Source organism: Schistocerca piceifrons, chromosome X (assembly GCF_021461385.2).
Source record: "Schistocerca piceifrons isolate TAMUIC-IGC-003096 chromosome X, iqSchPice1.1, whole genome shotgun sequence".
Taxonomy (NCBI): Eukaryota; Metazoa; Arthropoda; class Insecta; order Orthoptera; family Acrididae; genus Schistocerca; species Schistocerca piceifrons.
The window spans coordinates 703113095-703134705 of NC_060149.1; the positions used below are offsets into that span (position 1 = coordinate 703113095).

The 21611-nt window shown below is 38.3% G+C and overlaps 1 long non-coding RNA gene across 1 annotated transcript in view; it reads right to left on the bottom strand.

Annotated features, from left to right (window-relative positions):
* Positions 1-8467, bottom strand: part of LOC124721900 — a 77283-nt gene extending 68816 nt beyond the window's left edge. The window contains exons 1-3 of the long non-coding RNA XR_007006402.1: positions 8392-8467; positions 4855-4952; positions 3111-3198 (exon numbers count right to left, since the gene is read on the bottom strand). This is a non-coding gene — a long non-coding RNA (uncharacterized LOC124721900). The remainder of the gene's footprint in view (positions 1-3110; positions 3199-4854; positions 4953-8391) is intronic.
* Positions 8468-21611: the final 13144 nt, after the last annotated feature.

The window sequence follows — 21611 nt, forward strand, 5'->3', positions numbered from 1 at the left end:
TATGAAATAACTATTGTTACTACGTTATACAGCTATGAAGATCTGAGTTAAATGTGTGTTTCATAATGAGGTCATCAGGTGCACAGCATAAACTCAGACTAAGTAAGGATATTAACAGCTTCCTTTCTAAAATAAGTATTTTGGCATTTCCCTTACATGATACTTTTAAGTCAGGGAAAAATGAATCTGGATGGCAAGATGGTTTTTGCGACCATCTCCTGAGGATAATACCTTGACGTACTAAATCTTACAACAAAAGGTGTATCTCTGAATTCCAAAACAAATTAGCATAAACCGCAACAATGGAATAATTTAATTTAGCCCCATTAAAAATTTTTCCATCAATATTAAAATTTCTCAAATCTAGGGTCATTCGGAAAGTAAGGACTGAACCATCATAACTAATTCAATGCTGAGCCAACATAGAAACACACATGCACACTGATTCCTGACACCTTTGCTTATTAAACGACGTTATTTGAATTAGTATCATCATGGTGTGCTGTTTGTATTGTCACTTCAGAATGTTTAAGACAAATGATCAGCCCACGAACTGAAATACAGTCAGCGATTCAGTTTTTTGACAGAAGTAACGTTGCAGCGGTGAAAATTCATCAACAGGTAAGTGAGATGCATAGCCCCAGTGTGATCGACCATCAGTGACTATACAAAACTTGATCAAAGCCGTGGATGAAGAGACACATGAAGACTGGTGATTCACAATTTCAACATTAGCACTGGAATTTCCTTATGCGGGTAGAACAACTTCTTAGCACCAAACTGTCGCTGACAACTTTCAATTTAGCAAATTGTGCGCATGTTGGGTTCCCAGGCTGCTTACTGGGAAACATGAAATGCGAAGAGTGGACTGTGCTCTTGACGTTTTGGAGCAATATCAAAAGGAAGATAATCAAGTTTTAGGGAACACTGTCACATAGGAGAAGACATGGGTTTCTCATATGATCTGAGAGCGTAAACGGGAAAGTCAATATCGTCAATGTCAAGCAGATAACCTCAACATGCAAGGTTATGGCAATCGTGTTTTGAGATACACAATGAGCCCTGTTGACCGAGTTTATGCAGCAAGGGACAACAATAAATGCTGCTGCTTACAGACTAAACTTCAACACGCAATACAGTATAAGTGACTTGGTCTTCTGACTTCTCTAGTTTTGTTGCTGCAAGGCAATGCCAGACTCCATTCTGCCATTCACAGCCAAGATCTAGTCAGATCTTTTGGATTGAAACAGACTGTCCACCAACCGTACAGTCCACAACTGGGCTGAGCGATTTTCATTTGTTCCACTATCTAAATGAGTTTCGCAGTGGCAACTGCTTCGCAACAGATGATGAGGTGAATGAAGCAGTTAAAGACTGGTTATCCTCACATGCTTCTGATGTCTGACTTAGGGATACAAAAGCTTCTAGAATATGACAATGTTTGATTTCTTTCACACACACACACACACACACACACACACACACACACACACACTCTTACAGGAATGCAGCCAAGTGTTGTCCTACGTTAGAGGATCAAAAACCCAAGGATGAAGGAAGTAGTATGTTTGTTACAAATCTGTAAGTTATCACAAAACGAAATGTAGTGTCGAAAAAATTGAAAGCTGTGAGTTCCCAAGAGACAGTTAATAGCTCACAATCACCTTAGATCCAAAAAGCTTGCAAAGAAGAACAGGTCCATGACAATTGTCCTATTCTTCTAACATTTTAAGCTCTACAGTATACACACACTTTTATCATATTCAACAACAAAAATGTGGCAACAGTATCAAATAAAATTTCAAATTATAACTTTCTCCTTAAAGTTACTAGTTTCACGCAATTAATGATGAAAACTGAAAGATGCATTTCAGAATGAAATGTTCTAGGTCATCCACACACTGAAGACTACAAAATCAGTCACAGTGGGGAAAACTTTTATGAGAAAAAGAACTCCATACTCATTGTGCTCTTTCTCCCACATTCGTAGTTCCTTGGAAAAGTATATTTAGAAACCTATTCATCTACACAAAATTTAAAAAATGCTTTTATGACAGTTAAATTTCCTATTAAGAGCCAGGTCATTAAGAATGAAAGTAGAAAATGCATATTTACTTCCTTAGTAATGCACAAAATGCTAAATATTCATTCCTCATACCACAATATAGAACTTTTCCTTGAGTTAATGTTGCAGGATTATAATATAATTTCATTTATTGACTGCTCAATGTGTTTTCAATAATGAGAACACCAGCGAAGGTGTACTATTCCAATTTCTATCTTCACTATCGCAGATTCTGAAACACTGTGTTCCTGATCAATAATGACACTGTGAAATTCCACCATATTCTAACAAACAAGTATGACTATCACGTTTTCTTGACACAGTATGTTGCAGTGGAATACCAAATGTCTTTATTATACTCCACATGTCATATGTACTGACATTAAAGCCTTCATGAGGCTCAAGTACTAAATACTGCTTGTGTCATACTGACAGTCTGATCCTTTGTTATGTTAGTCTTGCCCATAGAAACAACTACTACTGTACAAATTTTACTGCGCTTTATATAAATTATACATTATTAAGGCTGTGGATTTTTTGGTGGGAAAACACATATTTCACAATACATTACATTTCAAATGCCAAGTGATAGGTAAGGTAATGACAACGTTTTCCACAGAATCAGCGAAGAAAGTAACATATGATAAACACTGACACGAAGAAGGGACAGGACGATAGGGCATGTTTGAAGGTATCAAGGAATAACTTGCATGGTACTAGAGGTTGCTGTAGAGGGTAAAAACTGGAGAGGAAGACAGAGATTGTAATACATTCAACAAATAATTGAGGATGAAGGTTTCACGTGTTACTGTGAGATGAAGAGTTGGCACACGAGATGAATTTGTGGTATGCTGCAGTCAACCAGTCAGGAGACTGACGACTTTTTTTTTAAATGATAAGTCTTCTTTTGTAATTTAAATGGGGGAGCACAAATTAAGTTTCTATTAACATTTTGTATTTTTCTATCATTTTTCATGTTCATTATTTAACTTTTTCCCTTTTCTGAAGCAATGACACAATAAATGTTCTTCAGAGTTACACTTACTTTGAGTTCACTGGATCATATTCGCTAGTTCACTTGCTGTCTGAAGACACAACGAACAGTTCAGTTTTCTAGTCATTCCTTTGGCCTCCTGTAAACCAAAAAATTACATTAAAAGTTGTATAGAAAAGGAAACTTATTACAGACATAAGCTGTGTGTTCCCACAATGCATTGATAGACCCTTGTGATAAATAGTGAATGCCTCCTTAGGTGGTTAAGAAAAAGTTCACAAATGAAGTACTGTACATAATGTACGAGGGTCATTCAGTAAGTAAAGCCCCACATTTTTTTAAAAATGTCATTAATACACATAGACAAACATCCTTGTTGGTGCTTCAGATTTCATGTTTTTTCCACATGCCGGTGAAGTTTCGAACCGTTCTGGGAGATGGCAGAGCCGTGGTACAGCATCAAAATGGCGTCTACATAAGACTCACATTACAAGCAGCGTGCTGTTATTGAATTCTTGTGTGCCGAAAAAGAAACTGTGGCGAACATCCATAAATGTTTTTGTGCAGTGTATGGCGATGCTGCAGTTGATAGTAGTAGTACAGTTGAGCGACGGGTGAATAAAATTACAGCCTCTGGAAACGCAGAAACAGAGCTCCACCATCAGCCACGCTCGGGACATTCTGTCATAGTCACTGCTGCAGACATGCTGAATCATGCAGATGCTATTATTCATGCCAATTGGTGCATCACAACTCAACAACTGGCTCTACAGTTGTCAGTCAACATTGGAAGCGCATCTGCAATGATCGTGACTGATATTAAAAGAGGTGCTCACGATGGGTTCCACGAATGCTCACAGCAGACCGCAAGATTCAAAGAAAGGCCATCTCATCTGAATTGTTGGAGTGTTTTGTGACTGAAGGAGAGGCCTTTCTGTCACCGATCGTTATCGGGGAAGGAAGCTAGGTGCACCACTTTGTGCTGGAAACAAAATGGCAGTGCGTGGAGTGACATCCTCATTCACTACAAAAGAAGAGATTCAAGACAACCCCCTCTGCCAGAAAAGTCATGGTGACAGTCTTCTGGGATTGTGATGGCATCATTCTCATGGATGTGATGCCAAGAGGGTCAACCATCAATTCAGAGGCATACATGAAGACTGAATGCACTCAAGAACCATTTCCAATGTGTTCTATCGCACAAGAATCCAGCCTTAATCTTGCTCCAACATGATAATGCACACCCACACTCAAGTCTGAGAACCTGGGAACACATCGCCAAATTGGATTGGACATCATTGTCTCATCCACCCCACAGTCCAGACATGGCACCCTTGGACTTCAATCTCTTTGAGCCACTTTAAGTTTCTCTATGGAGAACACACTTTGAAAATGACAGTCATTCAGTGAAAACATGGCTACACCTACATGACAAGATTTTTACCAGAAGGGAATACATGCTCTTCCACAACATTGGTGAACGGCCATAAAACGTGATGGAAACTACGTAGAAACATTAGACATGGACAAGACATGATGTATATTGTCACCAAATTCTGATTTAACAATAAATATGATCTGAGAGAAAAAATGTGGGTCCCTGCTTATTGTACAACCCTCATATATATTTTGAAACTTCTACCAACTGTGCACAATTTAATGAACCTAGATTGTAGCCTATCATTATGAGATAACAAGGATAAGTATTTTGATCTTTACCTTCTTTTATAATAGCTTGGATAGAAATGGCTGATAATTGTGTCAAAAAGAGTAAAAAAAAAATTATTGCACTTACTGTTGAATCTGCCTCTTCATAGTACATTCTTGGAACTACAGAAGCAAAGGTTTCTGCTTTCTCCAGCACCATGAGCATCACTGCTGTCATGTGTGGACCTGGAAACGAGTTTCTCCTCATTCAATTGATTTCATCACAGAAAGACAAAGGTGATTAATATCAACTGTATGACAGATGACATAGCCACACTCAATAAACACTGCAAAAATTATGGTCTAACCAATAAAAGTGAAATACGATACCAGTGAAACTGTAGAGAGTTTAATACTAAAGTGAAGAGAGACAGCAATGAAAAGTAAAGGATAGGCAAAGACAGAAAAAGGAAATTACAGCATAAAGAAACAAATACAGTACCTGTTAACAGTTAGGCCTATAACAATAGTGATTACACACTTTTTTTAATAAACTGATTTGAATCCACAGATTGAAAATGGACACAGAAAATAAAAAGGAAGAAAAGTGAAAAACAACACAGAGCAACTTAAGTGTATACGTAGATCAACTGGGCAAGGGTTTTTTTTTTTTTTAATATTCCCTTTCTGATTTCTTAGTCTTGTAATCATTCAACCATACCACTTAGTTTCTATTATTCCATCTTCTTTCCCCTCCCCTTGTCTCTCAACCCAATCATTTGTTTTACTGGTTCAAATGGCTCTGAGCACTATAGGACTCAACATCTATGGTCATCAGTCCCCTAGAACTTAGAACTACTTAAACCTAACTAACCTAAGGACATCACACAACACCCATTTGTTTTACTGCCAGCAGCCTTTACTCAACAGTTCTCCATAGAGTTGTCCAACCAAATTTATTATGTGTCACATCATTCCAGTATACCCGCACCAAGGTTGTCACTATCAGCTTCTTTCTGTAGCATGTTATACACAAAATTCAAATGTTTTATTAAATTCCCCATGTCAATGAAATATAGAGGTTTATGAAACGCCTTTTCTAAGAAACACTGCATTCAATGCAACAAAAACTGATTACAGAGTGTGCCTTTAGTCTTAAGATGACCACTGACTGATCGACACTGGTTATGTAGATTGTGAATGCAAGTCAGTTGATCTCCATGACAGTGTATCACTTTTTTCAGAGAGAAGTATATGAAATGTAGTTCTACAGAAGAATGCTGCTGATTAGGTGGGCAGACCGAACAATTAATGAGACAGTAGTAAATTGAATTTGGGGGAAAAGTAATTTACAGTACAACTTGAGTAAAAGAGAGGCTCCGAGTAGACACATCCTTGCACATAAAGGAATTGTCAATCTTGTAATGAATGAAAGTGCAAGGTATAAAAATTGTTGAAGGGGGAGTGAGATTTGTCTGCTGTCAGCAGGTCCAGATTGATGTAGATTGCAACATTGCTGCAGAGATGATATGGAATGCATGAGATAGATCAGCTATCAAATTTATCTCTGGCTAAAAAGTAGGTGCCAACTGGAAACTGAGCTGTTAAGCATTATTTAATGTTATTTAAGTGATAACCGAATTAAAACTGAACATATTTCCACAGATCTAATTTATACAGAAAAGTATATTGTGGAATCAAATAAAACACAGCCACAAGATCGTGAGCATTTTGTGAGACACCATTTCATAACCATGCTCTGTTATTGGCCTATTTGGTGAGTAGGGAGGCTATGCAAGAGGTGCCGTATGTTGGCTAAGGAACAGCTGTTATACTGTTGACTGAATGGTGTATTGCTGGAAGGAAAGAGTCCACAGTGAGCTGAAGGAGTAACATCACTTTCCATTTCACAGGGTTTCCCAGTCAGGCACCAGTACTACTTAAGACAAGAATATCTAGCAGCTGCTGATAAAAATGTTACCCTTGCTTTTCAGTGCCTACATTTCACAAAATGCACCACTTCAGTGCACAGACTGAAGCAAGAACTTCAACAAAGTACTATAGAATACGTGTACTGCAGTTGGTGCCCTTTATAAGTTAACCTTAATTTCATACAAAAACCAACTTACTGCCAATCTTCTTAAATTTTTTGATGTCCAATGTGTAGCAGTAAGCTCCAGCATTTGTATCGTGTCACCATATCAGGTAATTGGTATCACTGACTCCCACTGTAACTCCAGGATACTCTTGGTAACCACCTCAAGAAAGTTTACATTGAAACAACATCCTTAAATCAACACAGTGTTGTTCTGGAAACGCAGACCACATCACCAGCATAGTGTAACACACACTGCTTCTTTCTTAGATGAATCTGTCATGTTGGCAAGCTGATTTATACACACCACTGCCTTGTGGCTGAAATCCCATATGTGAAATGCATTACAAGGAAATTAAATGTAGCCAACATTACAACTGCTTCAAAGGAACCAGACAACATATGAATGGGATAGACATTGGCAGACATTTGCTCCACATCTATAAAATTAAAAACAAATTTATTTCTTGTAAACATTACTGTTTCCCTCTACTGAATTCGCAGAGCAAATTTCAAAAATATCCATCAATCAATATTTATATACATCCTGTATTGTACATACCTCAGCAATGCACAAATCACAAACAGTAATTTTAAGAACGCTACCAATTTACAGTGCTTCTATTTGCATGGAATGTTACACCTTGTACATAGCAATTTCTGAAAGACTGGAAAGTTGTTTTGTTATGAAAACTGAAAATACTCTCAAAGTCACTAAAAGAATACTACTCTAAATATTTTTTCTTGTGCTTGAACAACATGAATGCACTTCCTATCAGCCATAATAAACGGTACTTTGTAGGTTACACGAGAAACCTCCATTTCACTCCAGCGTTGTTCCCATTATTATTATTATTATTATTATTATTATTATTATTATTATTATACGCTGCACAAACGCAATATGTTCTGACTTTAGTGCCATGGTAACGTCTTCATCCCGCCACGAAATTCTTATTCTGAAAACTCTTCGTTTCCTGGTTCCAATAACCATTTTTAAATTTGACTATGTAATTAGACACGGCTAATGCGAGCTCATGCAAGATAAACTTCACATACAATACTTCCTGGATATATGCTCATAATTAGGGGAACGTATAAAATCGTTTTGAAGAACAAAGTTTGGACCTCATAAGATCTTTTAAATTCCTACAACTAATTTAGTTCTTATGGGAAAAACGAATTACGCAGTTACATTTGTATGAAAACGTGCTCTTCGACCGCGAACCTTTCAGCATACTGAGCAAAGAATGAATGAATTTCGAAATTAACAGGAACGTAACGAGGGCTCCTTATGTTCTCCTTTTCAAACAATTAGAAAACCTGATGATCATCTACTTCCTGTTTATTACCGAAGGCCTGTATACGTTATCTAACATTTCTTCGCCAATGTACTTGCAAAGGCAAATTCTAAAAACAATGTTTCCTCACAACACAAATGAAATTATATCCGTTTGAATATTTCCTTCTTCACAGAAATATTTCTGAAGCACTGCTCCTTTCTAATAGTAAAACTTGTCCACACGTACACCCCGTCAATTCACGGCACACTAATCAATAAAAATACGAAGACTAGAGGACTGTACTTACAAAGGTTCATATTTTTGGCAACCTTCAGCGTCGTTAAATCATCCAGAACTTTTTTTTTTTTTATTTAAACGCAAAGGTAAACAAGTATGGCAGAGATTACATTTAGAATAGGAGGCAGTGCAGCCAACGGACTGAAATGCAGTTACCGTTAGTTTCGTAGAATTACCCGTTTATGAGATAGGCAGTAATTATCAGTCCTCTCCGTAATTAATAAATAAAAGTCACTAATATTGTCAGCTTTATGTATGCACGTATGCTCTGCCGTCTGCCACTTCCGTTATCTTTGTATTCGTCTTACGTCGTTGCTTAGGTCGTTCCTCAAAAGAAATGACTTTTCTCCTCCGTCGTAAGTCGATCCGCTTATATTCGTTGACCCCTTCCCTTCTAATTTCTAACAATCAGTACGTCATCCTAAACACCTACTTTTCTTCGTCATGCAATTTTTACTGTCAATGGAAACAGTTTTGAGCTGGTTTTCAGTTTGCACACTCGAGAATCACAAATTACCCTCCTCATAGGTTAGAGACGGGCTGCACTTTATTCGTGGCATTTTTTTATGGTACCACCTCAACAGACGACTTTTACAAACATCATAGTAATTTTTTACAAGTTTCGTACAGAGTTGGTTTAGGTAGACGATGGTGGGGGGGAGGGGGGGAGGAGGTAGTGCGGTCACTGTTACTTTCATGCTTTATATTCAAACTATCTGAGGCAGAATTTTGGAATTTTGCGTTTTTGCAGTGGCAAGGAGGCAAATAATATCACAATGACATCTTCACTACTGACTCATCTGGGGCAATAGGGAACACAAATCCTAAGCCATGTTTCTGCAGATATGTAACGTATACTTCCCCTTTCGCAACTGCAAACCTGACTTGGCCAACATAATATTTTGAAGTCTTCTTGGCGGCAAAATAAACCACAAAAAATCGTCAGGTCTCACTTCATCAACTGTCAACGTTTGGAAGGTTTATTATCATCATTATCATTTTCAGAGGATCCATCATCCTCAGGTTCCAGTGCAGTTGGCGAAAGGGTTTCTGATTCACTGTTGGTATCATCACCGATTTTGTTTTTTGCAGAAATCTTCAATTCCTTCATGCTCTGGGTCAAGATTGTTGGTCCCATTTTACCCACCATTGCTGCTTACAATTCGTCTTTGTTTAGATTACTAGTGTAAACTGCAGATTTGTATTGCTTTGATCTTGCATGTCGTCTCATAGATTTTGACTACAGTCTGCAGAGTTGATATTTCTGTCAAGTTTGCACCTGGAGTGGGAGGTGAAGCACCATGCAAAACTGCAGATTCCACAGGAAACGGTGTAGCACAGCTTGACATAGATGCTGCTGGCTGCTCATTTACTTCTAATGGCCTACGACTTTCTTCAGTGTATGCCAACCTATTAAATGGCCTCAATCCAGGCATCTTGAAGCCTGATGTGATATTTTTTGGTGAAAGGAATATATGAATGCTACCCCACAAAACATACTAATCTCTGAAATAGTGACTGGGTGACTTGACTGCAGTGTCACCCAGTTGAACATTACTATTCTTAGGTATACAACCGAAACGTTATAACATATAGTGACTGCATTCTGTGAAAGTAATGCTGTGAGAATGTCAGAAGAGTGATTCTAGTATCCCTGACACTATTGGTAACATAATTGGTAATGTGAGTTTCATGGGCGTCCAGAAGCATGAGCTTGGTAGGCGATTATCTTTTGAACAACACATCTGCTTAGCTGGGCCCTACGCCTCTTTCTGAACAAAACTTCTTTTTCTCCTCTCTGAACTTTTTCTCTGTCACTATTAGCCCTGTCAGGTTTGAGGACATTTGTCCTTATCTTAAACAATATAGATATTTTACTTAAAATAATTTAAAAATGTAAAATTATTAAAGTTGGCTTCTGTTCTAAATCAAGACTGGGATAACACTGGACACTGTCAACACTTGCCTCAGAGGGTCATTTTGAATATGAAACCAAATTGTAGTGAGTGTATTTTATCTAGATGAGAAGTTACACAAAGAAAAGTTAGGCCACAGTTTGTACATTCATAAAGCAGAACTTATATTATTTTCAGCACTAGCCTTTTGGACTCATCTTGGAATTTGTTTACCACAAAAATTGATAACGGAAGGACTGAAATCGTATTTTAATTTCTCTTGCTTGCAAAAATTGGTGGACTGGTACCAAATTTTGTATAACTGTTTACTACACCCTGCGGAACTAACAACATGAACAGACACATATTTCAAAGATTATTTCATCAAAATTATGCTGTATCCACCTTCCCCAGATGCATTTTATTTACTGGTCTGCATGTACTTAGTAAGACAACAGAACTGTGTGCCTTGTCATAATTATTACAAATATTGAGATTTTATACACTAAAATATACAGAGATTTCAATGTAGATTTATATTAATGTTCACTCTAAGAGGATAACCAGTTAGTAATCAAGACTGACTTCAGTTTCACTTTGAATAAATTCCCTTTGTGGCCCTTCAGAGGTTTGTGGTCCATTATACCGTGTCAGGCTATTAAGGCATGATATATGGTCTGTTGATTTTAGTTTGGTTCTTTGTCTATGGCAGAAGCCTTTCTTTCTTGTATTATACACACACATATCAGAGAACTAGGTTGCTTTGTTTTGATGTGCCACAAAAATTATTATTTGTAAAGATACACTAAGTAGACTGAGGTATTTATGAAGTACAAAGATATCTCAGAAAGAGTCTCTGCACCCTATTCCAGGGGTAATACTGATTGTCTTTTCTACAGGCTAATATTCTGTTCAGATACGTTTCAGGAGCACAGCCCCTTACCTAGCCCATAATTGTAATAATCTGTGCAAAAATTGTCCCGTAACAGATTGTAGATAATGGCTGATTAGAAACTACTTTTGATAGCTGACTGGTTAGATGTAGCGAAATTCCTGATTTTATTACATATTATATTATTTTCAGCACTAGCCTTTTGGACTCATCTTGGAATTTGTTTACCACAAAAATTGATAACGGAAGGACTGAAATCGTATTTTAATTTCTCTTGCTTGCAAAAATTGGTGGACTGGTACCAAATTTTGTATAACTGTTTACTACACCCTGCGGAACTAACAACATGAACAGACACATATTTCAAAGATTATTTCATCAAAATTATGCTGTATCCACCTTCCCCAGATGCATTTTATTTACTGGTCTGCATGTACTTAGTAAGACAACAGAACTGTGTGCCTTGTCATAATTATTACAAATATTGAGATTTTATACACTAAAATATACAGAGATTTCAATGTAGATTTATATTAATGTTCACTCTAAGAGGATAACCAGTTAGTAATCAAGACTGACTTCAGTTTCACTTTGAATAAATTCCCTTTGTGGCCCTTCAGAGGTTTGTGGTCCATTATACCGTGTCAGGCTATTAAGGCATGATATATGGTCTGTTGATTTTAGTTTGGTTCTTTGTCTATGGCAGAAGCCTTTCTTTCTTGTATTATACACACACATATCAGAGAACTAGGTTGCTTTGTTTTGATGTGCCACAAAAATTATTATTTGTAAAGATACACTAAGTAGACTGAGGTATTTATGAAGTACAAAGATATCTCAGAAAGAGTCTCTGCACCCTATTCCAGGGGTAATACTGATTGTCTTTTCTACAGGCTAATATTCTGTTCAGATACGTTTCAGGAGCACAGCCCCTTACCTAGCCCATAATTGTAATAATCTGTGCAAAAATTGTCCCGTAACAGATTGTAGATAATGGCTGATTAGAAACTACTTTTGATAGCTGACTGGTTAGACGTAGCGAAATTCCTGATTTTATTACATATAAAATTGGAATGATTAACCATCTTAGACTTTCGTTTAGGTAAATAAGGGGACTGATGACCGTAGCAGTTAAGTCCCATAGTGCTCAGAGCCATTTTTAGGTAAATACCTAGAAATCTACAGTCTCCTGCATTTGCTGTTTCAATTCCATCTTTATTACTGACAAAGGTTTGGTGTGGATTTGCAAGTTTAAATGGCAATAACTGTGATTTGTTGATATTAATCTCCAGCTGTTGATCCTGGAAAAAAGTAGTTATTTCATCTATTCCCTCTGTGTCAACCAGTGTTAACTCATCGTTTTGTATACAAAAAATGACAGTGAGCTATTTTCATAGGTTACTAACTGAGAGATGAGAGGTTGCTTTATATCATTTGTGTAGACACAAAAGAGGGAAGGGCCCAAAACTGAGCCCTGGGGTACACCTTGTGTGAGTTATCAAACACAGTTTTCTCGAATTCCTTCATCAAAGGAGATGAAGTAAATATTCCAGAATTCGAGTAATGAACAACTGCCAACATAAGTAACTTATAACTTGATATTCTCGTTGTAGCAAAGCAGCTTGATGCACTTAACAAAGCCAAGTCTTCTGATCCACATAGCATACAACATAGGTAACTTTCAGAGTATGCTGATACAATAGCCCCATACTTAGCAATCGTATACAGTGGCGGCAAAGGATTGAAAAGTTGCACAGATCACACCACATCTCAAGGAAGGAAATAACAGTAATTCGATGAATCACAGACCCATATCACTAACGTCGTTTTGCACTACGATTTTGGAGCATGTACTGTGCTGGAACATTATGAATTACCTCAAGGAAACGGATCTGTTCACACACGGTCAGCACAGATTCAGAAAATATTTTTCTTCTCGAAAACAAGTAGCTCTTTATTCACATGAAGTAATGAGCGCTATCGATAGGGGATTTCAAACTGATCCCACATTTCTAGATTTCCCGAAGGCTTTTGTCTTCATTCCTCACAAGAGACGTCTAATTTCCTCTCAGAGAGGTCAGAGTACATAGTAATCGACAGAATGTCATTGAGTAAAACAGGAATGACTTCTAGCGTTCCCAAAGGAAGTCCTAAAGGCCCTCTGGTGTTTCTAATCTGGATAAATGATTTAGGAGGCAATCCGAGTAGTCCTCTAGGATTGTTTGCAGATGATGCTATTATTTATCATCTTGTAAAGTAATCAGATGATCAAAATCAACTGCAGAGTGATAGACAAGATATATGTATGGCGCGAAAAGTGGCAATTGACTCTAAATAATGAAAAATGTTCATAAATCCACATGATTACTAAAAAGAATCCCCTAAATTTCGGTTGTACAACAAAGAACACAAATCTAAAGGCTGTGAATTCAGATGAGTAGTTACAGATTACAATTACGAACAACTTAAATCGGAATTATCACGTAGATAATGTTGCGGAGAAGGCAAACAAAGACTCATGTGAATCAATATCTTAACAGAGACTGTTAAGTCAGCTTATCTGTTAGATTTCAGTTTTGGCAACACTTGATCACAACAGTCAAGTTTAGGTATTTTGCGTATGATAAATTTATTAATAGTGCATAACAGTGTTTCATTCTGAAAGTTGTTAATTCTCTACACATTAGCTGTCCCAGTTTACTGCATTGTATTAACTTGTTTTCGACTATCTCCTGATAAATGATCAGGGTAGTAAGTATTATATTCAAATGTTTTATGTTTTTATGCCATACTTTCTGACATGTTCCACACCCACGAGAATCATCTCATTTTTTGGGTCTATGGAACGAAAACTGAATCTAATCTAATCTAATCTATTGGCAAAACAATTAGAAGACAGAACACGTCTACTAAAGAGACTTCCTGCACTACACTTTTTCGACCTCTGCTAGAGTATTGCTGTACTGTATGCGATCCTTGCCAGGTAGGATTGATGGAGGACACTGAAAAAGTTCAAAGAAGTGCAGCTCGTTTAGTATTACCGCAAAATAGGGAAGAGAGTTTCATGGATATGATAAGCGAGTTGGGATGGCGATCATTATACATTTCTCATTGTGGTGAGATTTTATCACGAAATTTTAACCACCAACTTTCTTTGCCGCCAATATACATAGGGAGAAATGATCATCGCAATAAAACAAGACAAAACAGTGCTTATACAAAAAGATTTAAGTGTTCGTTTTCCTTCATGTGCTGTTAGAGAATGGAATGGTAGAAAAATGGCCTTAAGGTGGTTCGATGAACCCTCTGCCAGGCACTCGAGTGTAAACTTCAGAATAGTAATGCAGATGTAGATGTCGATGTTGACTGTTTCATATCTGCACTGGAAATTTATGACCTGTTCATTGATTTTGTAAGTTAGGTTTGTACACTGCTTGGAGTTGACTAGATACACCTTCAGCATTTGCATAGACATGGCATTTATGTCGTGAACCTCAAGATTACTGAAGAGTAGCTCTTGGTTTACCGAGTCCGGGGCTCTAGTGAGGTCTAGAAATATGCATACTGTTTGCATATCTTGATCAAAGACATCAGACACTTTATAAAGAAGTTCTGTAGTTGCTGTGGCAGTGCTGTCATCCTTTTTGAGGTTATGCTGTGTCCATCAGCAATTTACCTTTCGAGAAATTGTGTCAGCAATACAGCTTCAAACACTTTGCTGAAGATGTGCATTAATAATATCAGCCTGAAGTTTGAATCCTCTTCCTTGCACTGTTTTTTATGCAGTGGTTTAACTGTGTTCCATTTCAATACGTTTGGAAAGTTGTGTTCTCTGGTACTACAGTTAACTGGGTAATTAACAGTTATTACTTTAACTATTTTTTAATTACATTTATTTAACCACAACACTACAGAAACCATCCCAACCTGATGAGTACTTTTCCGTTATTATCGTACCTATTTCCTGCTCACTCACTCCTTTAAATTCAAAAGGTGGCTGTTCAGTGAAGCAGAGCTTTACCTAATCACTTACGTTTGTAGGATAAATTGGACTGCCAGCTGCTGATATAAAGTATTTATTAAAAACACTGCAGACTTCATTGGAATCTTTAATTTTCGTAATACAGCTGTTGTTTCGCATGGACAGGGAATCTCTATCGTGAATTTTATAAATTATTATGCTATGGCTTATCGCGGTAAATGACAGCAAACGAAAGAGTGAAACTGCATGGTTTACAGCCGGGGTGTTCAACAACATCTGAAGGTCAGATCGTTGTCAACAGTGTCCAACGTCTGGGTTTGGGATTTAGCACAGTGTGTATAACAGTAACTAATTCATCATATAGCCGAAATACAGTACATTCTTACATTTCACAAGAAGAAAAACTTTACAATTTCTACATTAAATGGTACAGTAATTATCAATATTGTCACAAGCTTAATATGTTATCAACATCTAAGCGGACTTTAAAAAAAATCTGAATGTCGATGATTAGCTAGAATAACGTGTTTTATTCTGCCTCTCACGAAGATTTTTGCTCAGTTTCAAACATAACTAGATACCTCTCAAAACCATGTTTTCCTTTCTGTGTGTCACTGAGGCTTTGAATCCAAAGCTTTTCGTAATTCCTGAAACATCAAATGTCTGTAACTGCCTCCATTCGTGATTGCTAGGATGGCATGTACGTAGCAAATAAGCTGGACATTATGTTTTTGGGATCCATATTGGCTCTCTTGGAAAAAGTTATTTTGTTCCAGGTTGTACTTTGTGCTTTAGAATTATGTTATGGGTAAATGTGAAGTCGATATTTCTGTGACTCAGTTGTTACCTTTTGTTGATGTAAGTGACCTGTAAATTTTCCAACTGCTGGGAGTAATTTATTGCTCAAGAGTTCTATAATAAATTATGGTAAAGAATGGAACAAATACATTTGTAAATTCTATACATTGTTTTCAAAAGACGGTGTCAGGCATTGGCATCCTGTTTAGTTGTGGAGATTCTACTTGCTTTTCAACACCATTGGTAAGTACTGATGTTCACATTTCCAATGTTAATTACAGGGTGTGTCTGAGAAGAATCATCATTAGCTACAACAAACTTTTGACATCAATTGTAGAAGTGTTGGAAACTGTTGGCAAATGCTTCTTGTAGAATAGATGGAAGCACTGTGGTCACCCATTGATGGATACACGCAGTGTCTGCATGCTCAGCTTTCTCTCTGAGTGCAAGGTGACTGTTCTTCAACACTCATTTTCCAGATATGGTTCCAGCAGATTTCTTTTTGTGTCCCAGCTGTAATTAGCCCTGAAAGGCTAGTGAGCTCCCACAAGAAGCATTTGCCGACAGTTTCCTAAGGTTTTATAACCAGTGTCAGAAGTGTGTTGCAGCTAACTGTGGTTATTTTTAAGGCTAGTGAAATTTTGTTTGTAACCTTTGTTTCAGTTATTTTCTGAGACAATTCACTGAATTTTTAAGACTCACTGTGAATGATAAATGATTACAATGTTCCGTTATTTCCTTTTGGGAATGAACGTCAGAGTATAGCCGGCCGTTGTGGCCGAGCGGTTATAGGCGCTTCAGGTTCGAATCCTGCCTCAGGCGTAGATGTGTGTGATGTCCTTAGGTTAGTTAGGTTTAAGTAGCTCTAAGTCTAGGGGACTGATGATCTCAGATGTTAAGTTTCGTAGTGCTCAGAGCCATTTGAACTATTAGAGTGTAAGATGTAACATTTCAGCATTCATTTTGCTGTTTATCTTATTAAGAAGCACATGGAAAGTACTTTTTGGGCAGTGTTAGAATCCCTCCAAAGACCATAGGAAATTTTTATTGCACTGAGGATATGGCTATGACTACATTTTACTACTGTAGTTATTGAAGAGTCGCATGTTACTCTTCTGGTTTCAATTACCATCTCTATTCAAATGTTTCCCAAGAGATTGGATCTGTAAGTGACCGATAAGTCTAATATAATTCCATCATGGTGACACTACATGACTATCTATTCCATACAATTTTCAGAGGAGGAGTTTTGAATGGTTTGACAAGCAATTATATTGTATTCACTACTTACGAATTTGTTTTCTCAAACTGTTTTGGTGTGTGTAAATTCTTATCCAACTATAATGGAATAATTCCTGATACCTTGCCGCTCCTCTAGTGTAGTAGCTTCTCTTCTTGGTGATCACTTAGTAATGCAAGCTTCAGAACAAGTATGTTGGATACTGGATACAGCCAGCTTTCTGCATTGCGTATAATACGAACTTTACCAGTTTGTTATCTAGCTTCAGACGTCCTTGAAAATAATTCTAAAGTATCTCTAATACGTTAATATTTTCACTGGATGAAAATTTATTAGGATCTGCTCACTATTTTGAACCCATCATCAGTTGGGTTTGTCTTAAATCAATGGATCAATGCCAAATTGAAACGAAAACCTTTGCACATTTTTCATTTTTTGTACGCTGTCTACAGACTGATGTGTAATGCATTGCTGATTCGTTTAGAACAAGACTGGATGCGTGAGCTGCCTCCGTGGCTGCCCGCGGGCACCATGGGCATATGTATCGCTGTGCAGGCATGATGAGCATGCAGCTCGCATTCTCTTATTCGCTAATAGGGCCGAAGACTACTGTTAAAGGATGATCGACAGGTGACGCTCAAGTTGTAGTCACAATAGTTTTCTTTGAATTGTCGTAATTATTACGGTACGACAATGCAAAGAATAATTATGACACAACGTAATATGTGCATAGTATCTGCGGCCTTGAAGGCCAACCTTACACAGAAGTGCCATCGAATGAATGAGTAATAGTAGTTATCTTATAACAATTCTGTTGCGAAGAAAAGCAAATGAGTTTACCCTGGTGTGCATGATTCTACCTACCATCTCGTCACATAAGACTATGCATGTCAGTTATAAGGTTGTCAAACAGCCGTGTTATTTTCTCTCGTTTGTCAGAGAATGACATGTTATTTCTGGTCTTTCCCCTCTGTGACCACCTCATACTTAATGTACCACTTTCTTCCGTAAGTGAATGTATCGCTCTAGCTACGTTCGAAAAACTAAGAGCACGTTCATAAGTTCAAAAAAATGGCGCTGAACACTATGGGACTTAAGTTCTAAGGTCATCAGTCCCCTAGAACTTAGAACTACTTAAACCTAACTAACCTAAGGACATCACACACATCCATGCCCGAGGCAGGATTCGAACCTGCAACCGTAGCGGTCGCGCGGTTCCAGACTGTAGCGCCTAGAACCGCTCGGCCACTCCGGCCGGCTCATAAGTTCAGACGACAGAAAAGTGGTTCAACGTCTGCTGCTTGATAGAGGCACAACAAAGTGACAAAGAAATAAAGAAAGAATAAGCTTTTCACAGCTTAATGCCATATTGAGAACTTAAATGTGGCAAAGCAATAAACTGCATATGTGGACAGCACTGACAAGCGGTACAAAACGTTGCAAATCCTGACGTGTCAGTTTAGGACAGGAAAAGAGGAGGGCATACAGGGATCAACAAAAAGAGAGTGAAACATCACTCTGACTTGAGTTCTTCGTCACAAATATAACACAGACCTAAAATAATGACTGAAGAACGCAACATGTAACCTTACTGAGAAGTGTGGTGTTCTGAGCTGATCTGTTACTTATGAAAAACAAAGAATCATTTATTTCCATCACTTTACTATTGTCCTTAAATGTTTTTCACTAGCATCTAAATGTCTGAAGAAAGATGACTGGTTATCAGACGCGTTGCTCCAGTCACATGAAAGTTAGGAAGTACTCCTGAGATTCGATTTTGTTAATTTCATTGTTGAAAAAACACTTCCACACAAATATATGATTTGAAGAAACTGCAGATTCGAGCAGCGTTCGAAACAACTGCAGAAACTGTTCTTGCCGGAAGTTCTTGTAAAACATTTCAATATTTTCTGCAATGCGAAACCTCTACGTAAGCACACGACTGGACTGAAAGTCAGTGAGCTCCAACCGAATTTCAGGAGGTGCACTTTCAACGTCCAATGTTGAAGGAATTACAATAACACTAAAAGTGTCAAATCGATTTTAATCACTAAATCTACTACTAATTTTTTTTAGGAAAGCCTGTAGGACCATGACAAATTCATCTAAATGTCCACTCAGTGCCTTTTTCATTAATTATTTCATTTATAACTGACGCAACATTCGAAAACTGCACAAACGACCTTTCTGAAAGTTGTTTTATAAACAACAGCAATTTCCTTCGAAACCCAAACCGGTGTCATGTACTTCGGTAATTAGTTTGCGTCTACTTTGCAAAGCTGTACTCACAACATTTTTGTGTTTTGTAAGGTCAGTTAGAAATGCAAGATGTAATATACACTGCTGGCAATTACACTCTTTTACTGGCATTCTTTTCATGCGCATGAATGGTACTACGTCTTCACGGAAGTTGAAAAAAAAAAGTTCTAAAACAGTACCTCGACACAACCAGCGTGCTTCGTAAAAATACGGCACATCGACATAATCACATCCTTGCTCTGCCAGTCAGCGTTTAAACTGCCGATGTCCCAAACCGTGCGATCTCAGTTTACATCTACATCTACATCATACTTCTCAAACCAACTAATGGTGTGTGGAGGAGGCTACTTTCGGTACCACTATCTGGTCCCTCCAGCCCTGATCCACTCGCGAATAGTGCGAGGGAAGAATGATTGTCAACAAGCCTCTGTACTGGCTCTAATTTCTCGAATTTTCTCCTCGTGGTCAACACGCGAGATGTATTTGGGGGGAAGTAATATGTTGTCCGACTCCTCCTGAAAAGTGCTGTCCCGAAATTTCAGTAGTAAGTCTCTCTGTGATGCACAACGCCTCTCTTGTAACGTCTGCAGGTGAAGTTTGTTTAGCGTCTCCGTAACGCTCTCTCGCCAGCTAAACGATCCCGTGACGAAACACGCCGCTCTTCGTTGGATCTTCTCTAGCTCCTCTATCAGTCCTGCCTGATAGGGTTCCCACATAAATGAACAATACTCAAGAATCCGGCGAAAAAGTGCCTTATAAGCCATTTCTTTCGTGGATGAGTTACATTTTGTTAAGATTCTTCCGATGACTCTGAGTCTGGTGTCTGCTTTTCCCACTATCTGTTTTATGTGGTTGATCCACTAAGGTCGCTCTGGATATTTACGCCTAGATATTTTACGGCATACGCTGTCTCCAGCTGTTTATCATCAATATTTTAGCTGTACAGTAGTGGATTTCTTTTCCTATGTATGTGCAGTATGTTACATTTATTTACTTGTAAGGGTCAACTGCCAAAGCCTGCACCAGTCATCAATTCTCTGCAGGTCGTTCTGCAAATTCTTACTATCTTCTGAGGTTGCTACTTTGGTATAGACAACAGCATCAAGTGCGAATAGCCTTAAAGAGCATCCGACGCTTTCTACTAGATCATTTATACAGGGTGTTACAAAAAGGTACGGCCAAACTTTCAGGAAACATTGCTCACACACAAAGAAAGAAAATATGTTATGTGGACATGTGTCCGGAAACGCTTACTTTCCATGTTAGAGCTCATTTTATTACTTCTCTTCAAATCACATTAATCATGGAATGGAAACACACAGCAACAGAACGTACCAGCGTGACTTCAAACACTTTGTTACAGGAAATTTTCAAAATGTCCTCCGTTAGCGAGGATACATGCATCCACCCTCCGTCGCATGGAATCCCTGATGCGCTGATGCAGCCCTGGAGAATGGCGTATTGTATCACAGCCGTCCACAATACGAGCACGAAGAGTCTCTACATTTGGTACCGGGGTTGCGTAGACAAGAGCTTTCAAATGCCCCCATAAATGAAAGTCAAGAGCGTTGAGGTGAGGAGAGCGTGGAGGCCGTGGAATTGGTCCGCCTCTACCAATCTATGGGTCACCGAATTTGTTGTTGAGAAGCGTACGAACACTTCGACTGAAATGTGCAGGAGCTCCATCGTGCATGAACCACATGTTGTGTCGTACTTGTAAAGGCACATGTTCTAGCAGCACAGGTAGAGTATCCCGTGTGAAATCATAATAACGTGCTCCATTGAGCGTAGGTGGAAGAACATGGGGCCCAATCAAGACATCACCAACAATGCCTGCCCAAACGTTAACAGAAAATCTGTGTTGATGACGTGATTGCACGATTGCGTGCAGATTCTCGTCAGCCCACACATGTTGATTGTAAAAATTTACAATTTGTTCACATTGGAATGAAGCCTCATCCGTAAAGAGAACATTTGCACTGAAATGAGGATTGACATATTGTTGGATGAGCCATTCGCGGAAGTGTACCCGTGGAGGCCAATCAGCTGCTGATAGTGCCTGCACACGCTGTACGTGGTACGGAAACAACTGGTTCTCCCGTAGCACTCTCCATACAGTGACGTGGTCAGCGTTACCTTGTACAGCAGCAACTTCTCTGACGCT